General features: G+C 39.1%; 1 protein-coding gene across 5 annotated transcripts in view; it reads right to left on the bottom strand.

Annotated features, from left to right (window-relative positions):
* Positions 1-16,598, bottom strand: part of Fggy (FGGY carbohydrate kinase domain containing) — a 394,333-nt gene that overhangs the window by 168,791 nt on the left and 208,944 nt on the right. The window lies entirely within an intron of this gene.

Here is a 16,598-nt window from a genome sequence, read left to right as displayed (position 1 = left end):
CCATGCAGTAAATGCTATGCCAGGCATGAAGTGGGAGCCATGAGCATGCAAATGTACATAATTACAACAGGAGGCAGGTGAAATAGGCTCGAGGCAGGGCTCAGACGTGGATGCAGAGAGAACAGATCCCGCTGATCTCAACAGCTTCATGCATGGCCTCTCTGTCCTCAGACTCCAATACTATATGCTCTTCTGCACCTGCTCTTCTGTCTGCCTGGGATGCCATTCCCAACTTTCTGCCAGGCTAGCTTCTATTTACTCCTAAATCAGATGTGACTTTCTCAGAGCTTCCATGATCCCCATAGGAGTCTCCCTGTTCAATGTTTTCATGCACCATTGGACTTCCCCAACAGAAGAGGCAGTGGTAGTTTTGAGACATCACATGCTGTGAGCCCCTCTTCTATAATGAAAGCTGCCGGAAGCTGGCACAGCCTTGCTCACATGCTTAGCAGCCCTTTACACCATAGTCGCTAGCTCAGGGCAGAAAGTGAGAGCACAAATGTTTGGGGATTCAAGGATAAAGAAGACAAGGCCCTGCACTCAGAGTGCTTGCAGCCTGATGAGGAAAAGAGAACCCCAAATGATCAGAACACATAGACAGAAGGAACCTTGGAGGCTCCAGGGTTTCCCCAGGCTTTCAGTCCATGTGGAGCTCTGCACAAGTTAGCCAGGTAAAAGCCACAAATTCCTGGATATTGAAGGTACTAGTTGCTCAAGCAAGCAGGTTTTTCTAGAAAGTGGGATCTAGGGGCCACAGACAGTCTTCTTACAGCTTTCTAGATTTTTTTCATTACTTCTTCCAAATTCTACCTTCTGGGTACAGCAATTGGTGCACCTCTGCTATTGTTCAGAGGCCCAGCAGTAGGGGGAAGTACAACTCTTCCAAACTTTCTGTGTTGGTTATAGTAGCAAACAGGCAATTGAGGTCTGAGACTTGAGCCTGCAAGAGTCCTGGGCCCTATTTGTTTTCAGAACAAGCCCCCTGTTCTGCTTGGTATGGGGGGTTGCCCCTGCAGACTGTAGTTCCCAGACTCAGTCAAGGTCGGTCCTGCCAGAGGGCTGGAGGAAAGGGAAGGCCCAAGCAGACCTTCTCTTCCTTCTCTGTCTCAGGTAAAGGCCCAGGAGTGCTGTTTCCTTCTGACTCAGACTCTGCTGGCAGGGTGGCCACCGCCACAGCATCTGCTGGGGTCCACCACTTTCAACACCATCTTGTTTCTTTGACTCCTGCCCTATGGTGGCAGCTGCTCTCTAGCTTCTCGCTCTTTCATCATCTGATCAACATTTTCTATATAAAATTCCCTCTTTTTTGTAACAATAGTAATATCAATAGATGTTGTTGTGGTGGTAGATGTTTTAGAGGTACAGACAGATTTACTTAGGAAAGCAGACACACATTCCAGGAATGTGGGCTCTTTTAAGAGTGAGAGGCTTTTGGGGTAAAGGAAGGAATACACATTCAAGGAGAATGTGGGCCATCGCGAGAGGGAGAAACAGCTGAGATTCCTTTTATAAGCACTTAGAGTGGCTTATGCCTCTCTGGCTGGATCCTGAGTGATAGGTTCCCCATTCAGGACACAAGGAGTTTAGGACAGGAAGAAACTTCAGATATGAGCTAATTTTAACTGAGTTCTTCTTGCATGCTCTCCTTAGACATCTCATTTTATTCTTAAAACAACTTACTAATGTGACTGTTATTATCCTTATTTTACAAATGAAGAAACTGAAGCTTAGAGATGAAAAAAAACTTCTTCAGGGTCACAGAGCTCCCAAGGACAGCACTGCAATTCATATTCAGGCAATCTGACGCCAAAGTATTTGTTCTTCAACATTAAGACTGTAGGTTTGTCTCCAAAACAAAACCCAACATCCAAGCAATTGATGTTTATTATCTACACATCTCAAAGTACTGAGGTCTTAAGCTTCTGATACTGAGATCCCTGACAGAAAAGGGGTTGACTGCTTCTAGCCCACAGTGCTATAAATCAACTTAAGGTTTCCTGAGCAAGGTCTGCATTTATTGGCTCCACTCATAGGTACAGGCAAAGTTAACCTTAGAGGGTCATTCAATTTCTATAGACACTTAAAAATTGAGGAAAATGTGTGGGTAATTTTCTTTTGCTTCTTTTCTGGTTAGCAGACTCCCTGATTGACAGATTCATTGATTGATTTATCCATGCTAAGGACCTGAACACTAGTGAGTTAGGATGAGAGAAGAATGGAATTTGGAAACCTATCTGCTATAGAATAAAGAAAACAACAAAATAACATGATTGCTCTGATACTGAATGCTAAAAAAATAGATGTTTGATCAATGGTAACCATGTCACCATTACCACTACCATCACCAACATCAACAAACCACAAACTTTCTCTCAAGTCAACTGCATTCTTCCTTTGTTTCTGGAAAACATATTAGAGACTGAAGATAGGCTGGATTCTATGCTAAGTCTTTAAATATTCTCTCATTTAGTCTTTACAACAATATCCACTAAAGGTAAATATTCTTTATTCCCTTCAACAGAGGTGGAAACAAAGGGTCAGAGTAACTGGTCCAAGGTCATGCAGATATAGGAAGCAGTGCCAGGATTTGATCTGTTCTTTCTGACTCCAAAGCTCATATTCTTTCTATATTCCCTCACTCTATGATGTTATAATTGTCTTCTAAGAAGGAAATATATTTGGAAATGTCAGTTCACCATAGAACATAATGAATGCACTGGACTAAGAAAAAAATCAGAGTTTTAACCCCAATTCTGCCACAAGTTAGAACTAGTTCCCTTATCTCTACAATAGAAGAATGGATCACAAATGTTCTTTCCTCAGCCATTCTCAATATAGGATATATAGAGTGTGTCTTCTGATATATCAGGTACAGGGGCTCCTCACCAGGAGACAAGAACAAAAAGTCCCTCTCCAGATGCTGATTATCCAGTCCCAAGTCAGGTTTGCACAGCACCAGCAAGAGGCAGGCTTGCCCAGGTTCCCTCCTGGGAGGTTCTTGACGCTCTGCCTATCATTGCCCCTGATTCAATAGCAGTAGGTGGGCGATGCTCCCGGTGACCACATGAATCCAGGAGCTGACAATCTCATTTTTCTTGTGTCCCTCTAGAGCCTGGAGGGGCTAAAACAGGCCCATGAATGAGCAGGAAAAGCAAGAATAGTTGGGAGGAGCATTCTCCTTTCTGAATAACCACATTTTACCATCCCTAGAAGATTCACAGGCTGCACATGTACATTAGGAAGCAATTCTCAAGATGAGATTTGACAAGTGCAGCCCTGACACTGCTGGGGCCCCTCACAGGACTGTACAAGTGTCAGTTCGTTCTGCATTCCTCAGAACGTTTAAGGAGCAAAATTAGCAGCAAAAGAAATAGGCATCAAAACAAAGTGACATATTCAATTGTCTCTGAATCTTGCACAACAACCAGCTGATGGTAGTTGCTCAATAAATTTTTGTTGAATGAAAAAATAGCAGAAAAACAAGCTTACTAACTTGCTCATATATTATATTGTTCTTATTTATTTATTTAATGTCAAGCAACACAATATTTTAAATGTAACCTTTATTTTACTTGTTTGTATGTGGTTCTGAGGATTGAACCCAGTGCTTCACCCATGCAAGGGGGAGTGCTCTAACCACTTAGCTATAGTCCCAGCCCAAACAACACATTTAAAAACAAAATTTAGAGGGAAAATTTGAAACTTCATGAGCAGCTCTTATTTACCCTTGTGTGCTGTCTACCTCCCTCCCTCCCTCCCTCTCTCCTATCCAACCATCTTTTCTTTTTTCCAAACATTTATTGAGTGCCTACTATATTTATATGAAAGAAAAAAAGGACTTTGCAAATGTTATGATTAAAAGCATGTTATCCTGTAATTTATCAAGCCATAGCAGCTTTGAAAACTTTACAGGGTTATATAGAAGAAAAGCATCCTAAGTTCTAAAATTTGTGTTATAATTATCTCCCACTTTATAGCTTCATAAAGTGCTTTATAGCTTGCACAGCATCCTCAGACACTGCACCCTTTATTTAATATTTAGAAAAACCCTGTGATACATGTGTTTTATTTCCAGCTCATGGTTGAAAAAAAACACTGAATTTCAGAGAGGTGAAGTAATTTTGTCAAACTTATTTAGACACTAAGAAGCAGGAGAAGGGCTCAAACCAGGATATTCAGTAACCCAGTCTGATGTGTTAGCATCTTGAAAAAGATTCTCCTGAAACAACCACCTCAAATAGCTGCTCAAAAGATGACAAAAAGTATAAAACAAATTTTGAACATTACTTAAGATTTTATCAACTTGAGACTTGATTCAACTCTTTGAAGGAATGAGTGGACTGATAAAGTATATCAGATGGGCTGCTTGACTAAGCTGGCTAAAGGGTAGGAGTCCATGGAGAGGACACTCTCTATAGGATAGCAGCTCTGTGTTTGCAAAGCCTGTGCCAATTCTGTGGTCCCAGCAGGTAGGGATTATAGCAATGGCATTTTCTCTGCAGAGAATGTAAGGCTAGTCTATCTACTGGCAGACCTAGAATTCTGTTACTTTGATTGATATTCATTTATATAACAAAGAACATAATATACTGGGTTGGCATTATGGTGAAATACTTAAAAAACAGGATTCATTCATCATGTGACTCTGGTTATGTTTCCTGTCTTCTTTACACCACAATTTCCACATCTTACCATTTGCATATGTCTCTTCCTCATAGGATTGTTATACAACTTGCATGTGTTAATACATGTAAAGCACTTAGCTATCCAACAGAATGATCTCTGAAGGTGGAAATGTTCTATATTGGCATTGTCTAATACAGTAGTCACCAGCCACACGAGGCCACTAAGCACCTGAAAGGTGGCTAGCACAACTGAGGAAGTGAATTTTCCGTTTTGCTCAATTTAGCTAATTTTGATTTAAACAGCCACTTATAGGTAATGGTTGTATTAGATAGCGAAGATTAGAACATGCTCAGTAGTATGTCAATATTTGCTGTTTGCCTTATTTTTGTTATTGTGATTGTTGCTATTATTTCATTTGCTCTATTTCCTTAGACATCTGCTTAAATCCCACTTACATGTCCTGGGGTAAATACCTTCACCTCTCAGATGTAGAACCTCAACCTCCATATCTGAAGAACTTGATAGCAATGCTAACCTACAAAATTGCTGTGAGGACTAAGGAAGATGTATGGGGAATACACTAGTTATCGATAAATGGGAGTTCTTCCTTCCAGGAGCTGCAACAGTGCCTGGAACAAGCAGGGCTTCATGGAAGTCTTTTCTCCACACGCCTGGATGTGCCCTGCTTATCCGTGTTGCTGGGCATTTGCTCATCATGTACCGAAGAACCTTCCACAATTTCCCGTCAACCTCCAACAATCAACCTGGGAACATGCATTCCCTGCTGAGGCCTCAGTTGTAGCATCAAAATCTTTCTGGACCACTTTCTTCCTTAGGCCCCAAGCACCCCAGCCAGAGAAAACCAACCAAGTCTCCTTCCCTTGCACTTTACCTCCTGACACTGCAGCCTCTATCATTATATCTGTCATTTATTTGCTTGCATAGGCGTCTCCTGCTACCAGATAATGACTGTTTTCTTTTGCAAATTAAAATATAACAATTGTACATTGAGTCTTAAAGCAAGCCCAAGGGGTAACCTCGTACCTAACAAATAAAGGGGAGCAGCTAGCTGAAAAGATATCCATGATCCTCATACAGAATGAAGCACTATCTTGACCTGGAAAGAAACATCATTTAGATTCACCCAAATTAAATTCTAAAATAAGTTTACCTTTGTTTTTAAACTATGAAGAGATTTCACACACCTAGATGCTGCTACCATCCCACTTCTCACACTCCATCCTTATAGAGCCAGAAAAATAATAGAGAATGCCTTCAAATTAGACATGGGTGGCCATTTACTTGGTAGCTGAAGTCTTCAGGGCACAGTAGCTCAGAGCCAGGACTCTGGGACTACAGGACTTAGTATCAAGTCCAACAAGCCAGTCGAATCCAACTATGCCTCAGTTTCCTGAATGACAAGATTAGATGGTGATAATCTATTGCTTCCAAGCCTACTATAAGGACTGAGTAAGAACAACAATGGCTGGGACAGTGTGTTCCATGTATTTTTACCATTACTGTTGTTACTATTGACAGCTCTCAGTCTTCAGTGGGAAGAGCAGGGCTTGGCATGACAGTTCATGAGCCTGCCTTCAGCTTGATATGTGCATTGCCAGAGTTATTTGGTTTACTTAGGTTGATTGGAACATCTGTTTTCTATCCATGAATGTATACTGATGACAGAATAATGGGGGGGGGACACATATACAGGGGAATAAGAAAAATAAGGTACCAGGTAGTAGGCATAATCCAGGTAAACATTTTAAACATTGTTGAGCAGAAACCAAAAGCTACTTACCTCCCCCAAAGCCACAGTTACATATAGCACCATTTATAGCATGATTAAATTTGTGTTGACATTCATCATTTCTGCCTTTTGGCCACAAGTCTTCCATGACTTGGACCAATCAGAACCAATATAAGAGCCTGACGGTGATTGGCGTGGGACAGAAAACAAAAAGTAGGACCTCAGGCAACTGGCTCTCACTCATTTCTATCCAGAGAGATCAACTCTCAAAGGCAGGCTAATATACAATAGCTTGGAAATTCAAGAACACAAGCAAACCCCCAACTAAAGACAAAGAAAAAATTGGATTTCAGAAATTCTGTTCTTCCTAAGTCAACACAACTTCTGGATTACTTGGACATTACTTGGACATTGTCATCTTTAACTTCATAAAAGACATTCACTTCCCAGCATTAGACTTGGTAAAGTGTAAGGGTAAATCCAATCTAAACAGTCAAGCTAATTCACAAATTAAATTCTTTGTAAAATAAAGAAACCAAAAATAAGAGAATTGATCTAAGTAACACAAATGTATCTTTTGGAACAGATCCTTAAACAGATCTATGACTGTGACTCTAAGTCATTGCCTTATGGTATTTTATAAATTAATGCACTAATAGGATGGCCATCAACTGATCCCCAATTATAAGTCAGGAACCATATTAGGTGCTAGAAATCTAAATATGGAAATTATTCTCTTTTTTTCCTATACTATCCCAGTGCAGTAGGGGTGAAAAGATACCCTGGCAGATGTTTAAAAGACAGAAGAGCAACTGGTGGCAACTCAGATGTTGTTTTTTTTTCCCCCACGGAGGTGTGGAGCCCCAGCATGGGACCCTGGATGTCAGGGAGGCCTGCTCAGGAAGGAAAGGCAGGAATATATTAATTAGAAGGGAAGGGGGAAGGCAGGGAAAGGCATTTCTGTTACAACTAGAGACAAAATAGACAGTAAAGCAAAGACAGAAGAGAGACAGATGAAAGCTAGCTGATACAGGGTTGCTGGGCCCCAGCATGAAGGAGATGAACTGTGTCTGAAGGGTTTGGTTGGTCAATGTACAGTTCTGGGTCTGAAGTCAGAGAGATCTTTGATTTCCAGTTCTACCATGAAATTCAGTTTTCTCAGTTTTAAAGTGGGAATCTAAAATTGGCATCTATTCTACAAGATCATTTTTGTTCATATCAGCATTTCATGAGGGTCAGGACATGCTTCTCAAAATATGGCACATCATTGTATTACATATGTTAAGCTAAAGGTATCTTAGAAAACCACAGAAGCAGAAGCCCCCAACCCCCACCCCTGCCCTTCTCCACTGAAGCAGGTCATAAAACCTGGGAAGGATTTTTCTGACTTTGCCCTGAAACAGGTTACAAGACCTTCCTGTGAGAGATGTCTTCCCTGAACCCAAAGGAGAGGGACAGTATTATCTCTGAAGAGAAAGGGTCACAGAGAAGAATCTAGATAGATAGGCCTTGCTAAGTTTCCTCTAGTTTATTACCATTAGATCATACAATTTTTGCTCTTATCCTATTTCTCCATGAGTCTACTCTTCATAAAACCTACCATAAAATATTCAGGCTTAACTGTTACTTTGGGTCTTCATTTCTTTATGAAGGCTCCCATGTCACATAAAACTTATATTAAATAAATGTGTATGCTTCTCTTGTTATCTGACTTTTGTTTTACGGGCCTCCACCACGAATCCAAAAACGGGTAAGGAAAAGACAATTTTCTCCCTACACACCAGTAAACCCAGTGGTCCAGGACCCCCTCTGTCTTGGGCAAACTGGAACAGCTGTGTATGGCATACAGCTTTGTGTCTGGGATATTGGAACTATAAAGTGTCCAATTCTCCTGGTAGAAGAACTAGGTTTCCTTGAGCAACTCTTTCTTGCCACAAGATGGGTGATCTTATTTATAAAGTGATGTGAAGGTTTTCTGAAGGTGGAGATCAGAACCAAGAGTCCAACTTGATCAGTGAGACATTTCAGAAAGATACCAGCGCATACAAGAAATGCTTAGACAGGTTCTTTAGGACATCTGAACTGAGAGAAGAGGCCTGAAATTTTGAGGAAAAAAAAATCCAAATAGGCAGGCGAGCTCTCTTTTCTCCTACCTTCTGACTGCACACGTGCTTCTCCTCCCACCCCCATGCCCTGCACCTCGCACCCCCGCCCCGCTTGGTTATGAGTTTCGGTTCCATCACAAACTTCCAGGGGTTAGTTGAACATTGACAGATTCTTCAAAGCTTGGAATTCATTCTGGGAGCCAAAACCAGGCTGAGTTTCTATAAGGCTATGATTTCCCTGGGGAGGGTCACAGGGCTCCACCACACCTAGACTGATTAATCTAGCCTGGCCCCAACCTTCAAACAATAAGGAGACCAAAAGGAAAACAGATTCTGAAGTTGAATCCTGGTTCTGCTCTCTCCCCTGTAGCTGCCAATCCTAGGAGACTGGGGTGGGTGTGGAAGGCCACCCCCACCGGATAAGAGTCAGGCTGGCGGGCTCAGAGAATTAAGTGATATAAAGAGCAGCTGGAGAGGGGGTAAAAATCCTGGGTAGGATAAAGGGCCCAGGGTTGTAGCACAATGAAGGACATGTGGCTGAAAGTGTTTCAAAGAGAATAAAGGCTTAGGTAAATAAATAGTGTGGAAGGGGAGAACAAAAATGAATCCCAGAAAATCCCATGAGAAACACAGCGGCATTTTTCAGGAACTGCAGTGGAAACATCTCTGCTTCATTCAGCAGAAATCAAGATGCAGCCCTCCCAGAAGGTTCCACTCTGCACCTGCTCCTGAGGCCACCTTCTCAGACAGCAGCCTTTCCAGGTCCTGCTCTCCCTGTCCTGTGCCATCCTGGTTCTGTAAGGTAATGGGCACTAGCCAGGAAGGGCACTGGCTTTGAGGAGCTGCTTCCCCAGAACACTTCTTCATCCCATGACCTCAAGAAAACGAGCCGATTTCCTTTAGCTTCTGACATCTCATCTGCGAAAGGGAACAGATGGTTTGAAAGTAAAAGTGTAAAAATATAGTCTTGTTTTGAAAGAACAGTGCTGGCACATGTAATTGATTAATTACTCCAATTGTATTGCTTTGTAATTGATTAATATTCTCTCCCTCCTTTGTTTAGTAGGATTCAAGTGGGAAACAGTACTTAAAGTAACACAGCCACCATCCTTGAGATGCTTACAATTGCCTGGTGAGAGAGAGCTCTATGGAGAGAGACTCACAGTGGCTTCAACAGACCACAGACAAGTCCTCTATGGGAGGAGCTAATTCCTACTGTGTGTCTGGCTCCAAGGATGTTTCTTCCTGAGGCCTGCTTTCCTTATGATCTTATGATTAAAGAGCTCCTTGCCACTGTGTTGACCCTGGCTGTGGCCACTGACTCCATGTCCCACTGCTACAGCAAAAAAAAGCCTTAGGTTTTCTTTGCAGTGGTGATATCATTATCACCATCACCACAGCAGGTGCTTGTGTACTGCCAACCTGTGCCAGGTGCTGTTCCAAGTAGTTTATATAATCTTCTTTGATTCTCATAACTGCTATTATGATACCATCCTGGAGATGTAACTTAGTTACTGCTGGTTAAGTAACTGATCCATGGTCACAAAAAGAGTAGGTGATGCCAAAACTCTTCAAAGTATTCCATGAAATAGAAAAGGAGGGAACCATTCCAAACTTGTTCTATGAAGCTCATATCACCCTGATACTAAAACCATACAAAGACATATCAAAGAAAGAAAACATCAAATTAATATCCCTGATGAACATAGATGCAAAAATTCTCATTAAAATTCTGAAAAATCACATACAAAAACATATTAAAAAGATAGTGCACCATGATCAAGCAGGTTTCATTCCAAGGGTGCAATGTTGGTTCAACATAGGGAAATCAATAAACATAATTAATCATATCAAAAGACTTAAAAGACTTAAAGATAAGAATCACACAATCATCTCAATAGATGCACAAAAAGCATTTGACAAAATACAGCAGCCCTTCATGTTCAAAACAATAGAAAAACAAGGGATAGTGGGAACATACTTCAACATCATAAAAGCTATCTATACTATGCCCAAGGCCAACATCATTCTAAATGGAGAAAAATTGAAAGCATTCCTTCTAAAAACAGGAACAAGACAAGGATGCCTTCTTTCATCACTTCTATTCAACATCAACCTTGAAACTCTAGCCAGAGCAATTAGATAGGATAAAAAAATTAAAAGGATAAGAAAAGAAAAACTCAAACTATCACTACTTGCCAAGGACATGATTCTATATATAGAGGAGCCAAAAATTCTAACAGAAAATTTATAAAACTCATAAATGAATTCAGCAAAATAGCAGGTTATAAAATCAACACCCATAAATCAAATGCATTCCTGTATACTAGTGACGAATCTATTGAAAGAGAAATTAGGAAAACTACCCTATTCACAATAGCTTAAAAAAATACTTGGAAATCAATCTAAGAAAAGAGGTGAAAGACCTCTACAATGAAAACTACACAGCACTAAAGAAAGAAATTTAAGAGTAACTTGGAAGATGGAAAGGCCTCCCAGGAGGATAGGTAGCATTAATACTGTCAAAATGGCCATATTACCAAAAGTATTATACAGATTTAATGAAATTCCTATTAAAATCCCAATGACATTTTATGTAGAACCAGAAAAACCAATCATAAAACTCATTTGAAAAAATAAAAGATGCGGAATAGCCAAAGCAATCTTTAGCAAGAAGAGTGAAGCAGAAGCATCAAAATACCACAACTTAAACTATACTACAGACCCATAGTAACAAAACCAGCATGGTATTGGCACCAAAACATACATGTAGACCATTGGTACAGAAAAGATGAAACAGAGACAAACCCACATAAATACAGTTCTCTCATTGGTGCCAAAGACATTCACTGGAGAAAAGATAGCTGATTCAATAAATGGTGCTGGGAAAATTTGAAATCCCCATGTAAACAAAATGAAATTAAACCCCAACTCTAACCCTGCATGAAACTCAACTCAAAGTTTGGAATGGTGTATGTATACATTTCTGTTGGATATGTCCTATATATCCATATTATTTTTCACTCTTCCTCTGTTCTTTCTCCTTATAAATCTGCATTCAAAGACTTAGGCACTAGAACAGAGACCCTATGCCTAATAGAAGGAAAAGTAGGTCCAAATCTTTACCATGTCAGCCTAGGATCTGACTTACTTAACAAGACTCCTAAAGAGCAAGAAGTAAAATCAAGAATCAATAAATGGGATGGATTAAAACTAAAAAGCTTCTTCTCAGCAAAGGAAACAATCAATAACACAAAGACAGCATACAGAATGGGAGAAAATTTGTACCACATACAGCCTCCGATAGAGCATTAATCTCCAGGATATATAAAGAACTCAAAAAACATAACACCAAAAAACCAAATAACCTAATCAATAAATTGACTAAGGAATTGAACAGACACTTCACAGAAGAAGAGATACAATCAATCAACAAATATATGAAAAATGTTCAACATCTTTAGTAATTAGAGAAATTTAAATCAAAACTATTCTAAGATTTCACCTCACTCTACTCAGAATGTCGATTATCAAGAATACAAACAACAATAAATATTGGTAGGGTTGTGGGGGGAAATGTATACCCATACATTGCTGGTGGGACTGCAAATTGGTGCAAATTGGTGCAAGGTGGGATGGAGATTCCTCAGCAAACGTGGAATGGAACCACCATTTGACTCAGCTATCCCAGGTCTTGGTTTATAACCAAAGGTCTTAAAATCAGCATATTACAGAGATGCCCCACCTCATTGATGTTTATAGTAGCTCAACTCACAATAGCTAAACTATGGAACCATTGTAAGTGCTCTTCAACAGATGAATGGATTTAAAAAATTCATTCTTCTTTAAGGCTGAGTAATATTAGCATTTGTCGGTAAATGGATGGAACTGGAGAATATCCTGCTAAGTGAAATAAGCCAATCCCCCCAAACCAAAAGTCAAATGTTTTCTCTGATGTGCAGATGCTAATTCACAGTGCAGGGGGCTAGGGTAGAAGAGAGTTACTTTAGATTAGATAGAGGGGAGAGAAAACAGGGGAGCAGGTGCTGCTCCAGGAATCATGCTCCTTTCTAACCATTAGGCTATTGGAATGGTGTATGTATACATTTCTGTTGGATATGTCCTATATATCCATATTATTTTTCACTCTTCCTCTGCTCTTTCTCCTATAAATCTGCATTTCAAAGGGAAGAATTTTTAAATGATTTTTAAAAATAACTCTCAATCACCATCTCAAAGTTTCTTGAAGGCAAATGCAGAATGCATCCATGTCAGTCTTGTTTCCTCATTCTTTGGTACAATGACTCCCCAGGTGTCCCCCAGCATGGGCCCTGAGGAGACAATAGGTAGTGTCTACCACTTTCCAGGACTTCCAGTTCTGGGTTGACCCTGCAGCAGCTGCTACACAGATCTGCTCTGCAGATCTGATTGGTCTTTTTCATCATCCACATCTGCTCCCATCCTGCCATCTACCTGCTAACTTCAGTCTAAACTCTGACAGGCTAGCAGGTATTATTTTCATTCCACCCTGTTTCTATGGAACTGTATGGCCCATGGCAGAGATGGAAAGGACTCAAAGTCTCTGATTTTATATAAAAAAAGAAACTCCCTGAATTAACATTCCATGAAGAAAGCAATAAGTGATTACTGAATTTCAACAAGAGGTTGAAACACTAACCTCACACATTGTTTAAGGAAAGTTCACAGTTAAAACACACAAAAAAGAAAAACACATTGCCTCCTTTATCACTAACATGTATTATACACTAAGCAAGAGGATTCTGAACATAATCTCCTCCTTTCTTGATGACTCATGGTTATCAGCAAGGAGGGAGTGGAAACTAACACTGATTACCTACCTAATACAGGCCAGTCAGCTTGTTAAGTTAGGAGTTCTCCTGTGTTGATGGTCCTGACTATTAGAATACTTCTCAGGTTGTCTATGAATCCATTCATCTCCTCCTCTCCATTCTTCACGGTCAGACTACATCATGTTCATGTCGACATTCCCAGCACCTAGCACAGGGCTGCACGATGCTGACATGAATAACTTTTATTCCCTTTGATGTTTAATAAACTTTATTAATGAAGTATAACCTGCATTAAAAGGCTACAAATTTTACATATACAGTTTGATGAATTCTTTCCAAGTAAACATATCAATCCAGATCAAGAAATAAACCACTTCCTGTCCTTGTCCGTATACCATGTCCCACCAAAGACCTCCTCAATCCAGATGTCAATCTAGCCCACAAGTTTTGCCTAATTGTTAAACCATTTTGTATGTTTTCTTTGTGCCAGCTTCTATCATCATATATGTGAGGTTCAATCAGGTTGCTGCATGGTAGCAATATTTGGTACATTTTTATTACTATATGATCCTAATGTGTATTCATTCTACTATGCTGATGAGAATTTGGGTTTTTACCTCAGTTTTGTCTATTACAACCAAAGATGTTGTATGTATATTCTTAACAAGTATTTCTTTTTCTCATGTGCACAGGTACACACTTCTATTGAACACATGCCTGAAGAATAGTACTGCTGATTCATGGAGTATTGAGATATTGCCAATCTCCATCCCAAAGTATGGTACCAGTCATATTTCCATGTGATGCTTGAGCTTTTGGGTGTTTCGATGCCCACCAACACTTGGTGTTACCCATCTTTTTAAATTTTAACTAACTTGGGGGCTGTGTAGTATATTATCTTATGCTTATTAGACTTTCCTAATGACTAGTGAGGCTAAAAATGTTTTAATATTTTATTGTCCACTTGCATGTCCTCTTTTTTCCAAAGCCATTTAAGTACTTATACCATTCTCTATTAGTATGACTTTTTTATTAACCTGTAGAAATTGTTCATGCATTCTAGATACTCTAGATTTAAATTCTTTGTTCTGTGTATTGAAAAATATTTTCTCCTACTGCATGGCTTGCATTTTTCACTCTTATAATGGCTTTTTTTTTGATGAAAGAAAGCTCCTCATTTTTTAAATTTTTTATTTTTGGTATCAGGTATTGAACCCAGTGGTGCATAACCACTGAGCCACATTCCCTGCCCTTTTTATTTTTTGAGACAGGGTCTTGCTAAGTTGCTTAGGTACTCTCTAAGTTGCTCAGGCTGGCTTTGAACTCGCAATCCTCCTGCCTCAGCCTCCCAAGCTGCTGGGATTTCAGTTGTGCTCCACCTCACCCAGTGAAAGTTCCTCATTTTACCACAATCCAATTCATATTGGCATCCTATTTAATAAGAAACATTTGCCTATTCTGAGCACTTCTATTTTTCATATTTAGATCTATATTTCATCTGAAGGTCATTTTTATGAACAGTATAAGACAGGAGCAAAAATTCAATTTTGACTTACTGATATCCAAATAGCCCCTATTTCACTGAAAAAAAACCATCACAATTCTACAGTGCTGCTATTGTCCCAAATTAATTGTCCACACATGTGTATTTGGTTTGGGCTCCTTATTGTTTCTTCTAGTTTATGTCTGTCCCCAACTCAATATCAGTATTAATTACTTTTATAATAAGTTTTAATATCTAGTCATATTAAGCCCTTCCAACTTGGTTCTTCTTCAAGGTGATCTTATTATTAGCTTTTTCCAAATAAGCTTGCAAATGACTACCAGTTTTCAGCCCCTCATACCCAAATCTAATTGAATTCTGAATTGGAATGTACTGAATCAATACAACAACTTGGTGAGAACTATTGCATTTATAATACTGAGCCTTCCCATCCATGAACATCATATCTCTTCATTTATCTGTGACATCTTTAAGTTTCTCAAAAATGTTTTATAACTTTCTGCAGAGAGAACACTTTTATTCCTAGGTATTTGATATTCTGATATTACTATAAATCAGGCTATTTAAAAATTATTTTCTAAATGGTTCTTTCTGCTTAAATTGAGTTTTGTATTGGCTTTTTGAAGTAACAATCTTGCCAAGCTACTAGCTTGAATATCTTACGTATATATTTTTAAACTTTTATGTGAATAATTCTGTAATATGTGGCATCAGTTTTGTCTAATTTTATACTTTTAATTCAGTTTTCTTCACTTTTGCATTGGCAAGGTCTTACAGTACGATGTGAAAAAGAAGTGATAAGAGGGAGCACCTGCAGAGTTTCACATTAACTGTGGTATTGGCATTAGGTTTTTTGTTTGCAAATACCCTTAATCAGAATAAGAAAGAGACTTTCCATTCCTAATTTGCCAGGATGCACATTTTTTTAAAAATCACAAATGTGTTAAATTTTGCCAAAGTTCATTTAAAAAACAACTACTAATCTAATCATGTAATTTTTCTCTTTTACCCTTTTAATATGAAATTATTAATTTTTCAGAAGCTAAAATAAACTCACTTGAGGTCTTTTAGAGGTTCTGAACACCTCTTGACCATTATCTCTTCAAAATAGCTTCTGTTTTAACAAAGATTCTGGGATTCCAATTATACATCTACTTGATAGGAACTGCCTGCCGTGTATCTTTATTCTTTTGGGATTTCTTGTATTTTCCATCTTTCTAAATGTTTATGTTGAGGTGAGGGTAACCTTCTTCTGACCCTTGTCCCCTTCATTTTTTCTTTCAGGGGTACTGTCTGTTGTTGACTTTATCCCATCTGTTCAGTTCTGAATCGCAATTACTGCATTTTTAGCTCTAGAATTCCTACTTCTTTAGTATACTTTGCAGCTCTCTTAATTCTCCAGACCATTCTATAATTTCTTGAACATATTAATCACAGATATTTTAGAGTCCATATCTAATATGGCCAACATCTGGATTGATGTTGATTTTTCCTTTTGATTTATGAAAATTCCTACATTTTGTATGTTTAAATTACTTTTTATTGGATGCAGATATTGTATATGAAAACTCTCAGATATAACTTGAGCCACTGATTATGTTATTTTCCTTTAGGAAGGATATGATTTTGCTTATTGCAGTTAACTGGAGGAGGAATAGATTAATTGAATTTGTCCAGTGGTGATTCAAAGCTGGGCTTTGGCTTTTGTAAAATTTGCCCATTTCTAGATCACCTTTACTCCTGGGTCCCAGCTAAAATCCCACAGCATTTATCAGTATTTTTCTTCTCTTGTGATCGCTACC

Source organism: Urocitellus parryii, chromosome 11 (assembly GCF_045843805.1).
Source record: "Urocitellus parryii isolate mUroPar1 chromosome 11, mUroPar1.hap1, whole genome shotgun sequence".
Classification (NCBI taxonomy): domain Eukaryota; kingdom Metazoa; phylum Chordata; class Mammalia; order Rodentia; family Sciuridae; genus Urocitellus; species Urocitellus parryii.
The sequence above is the reverse complement of the archived record's forward strand: the minus strand, read 5'-3'. Positions and strand labels throughout refer to the sequence as shown.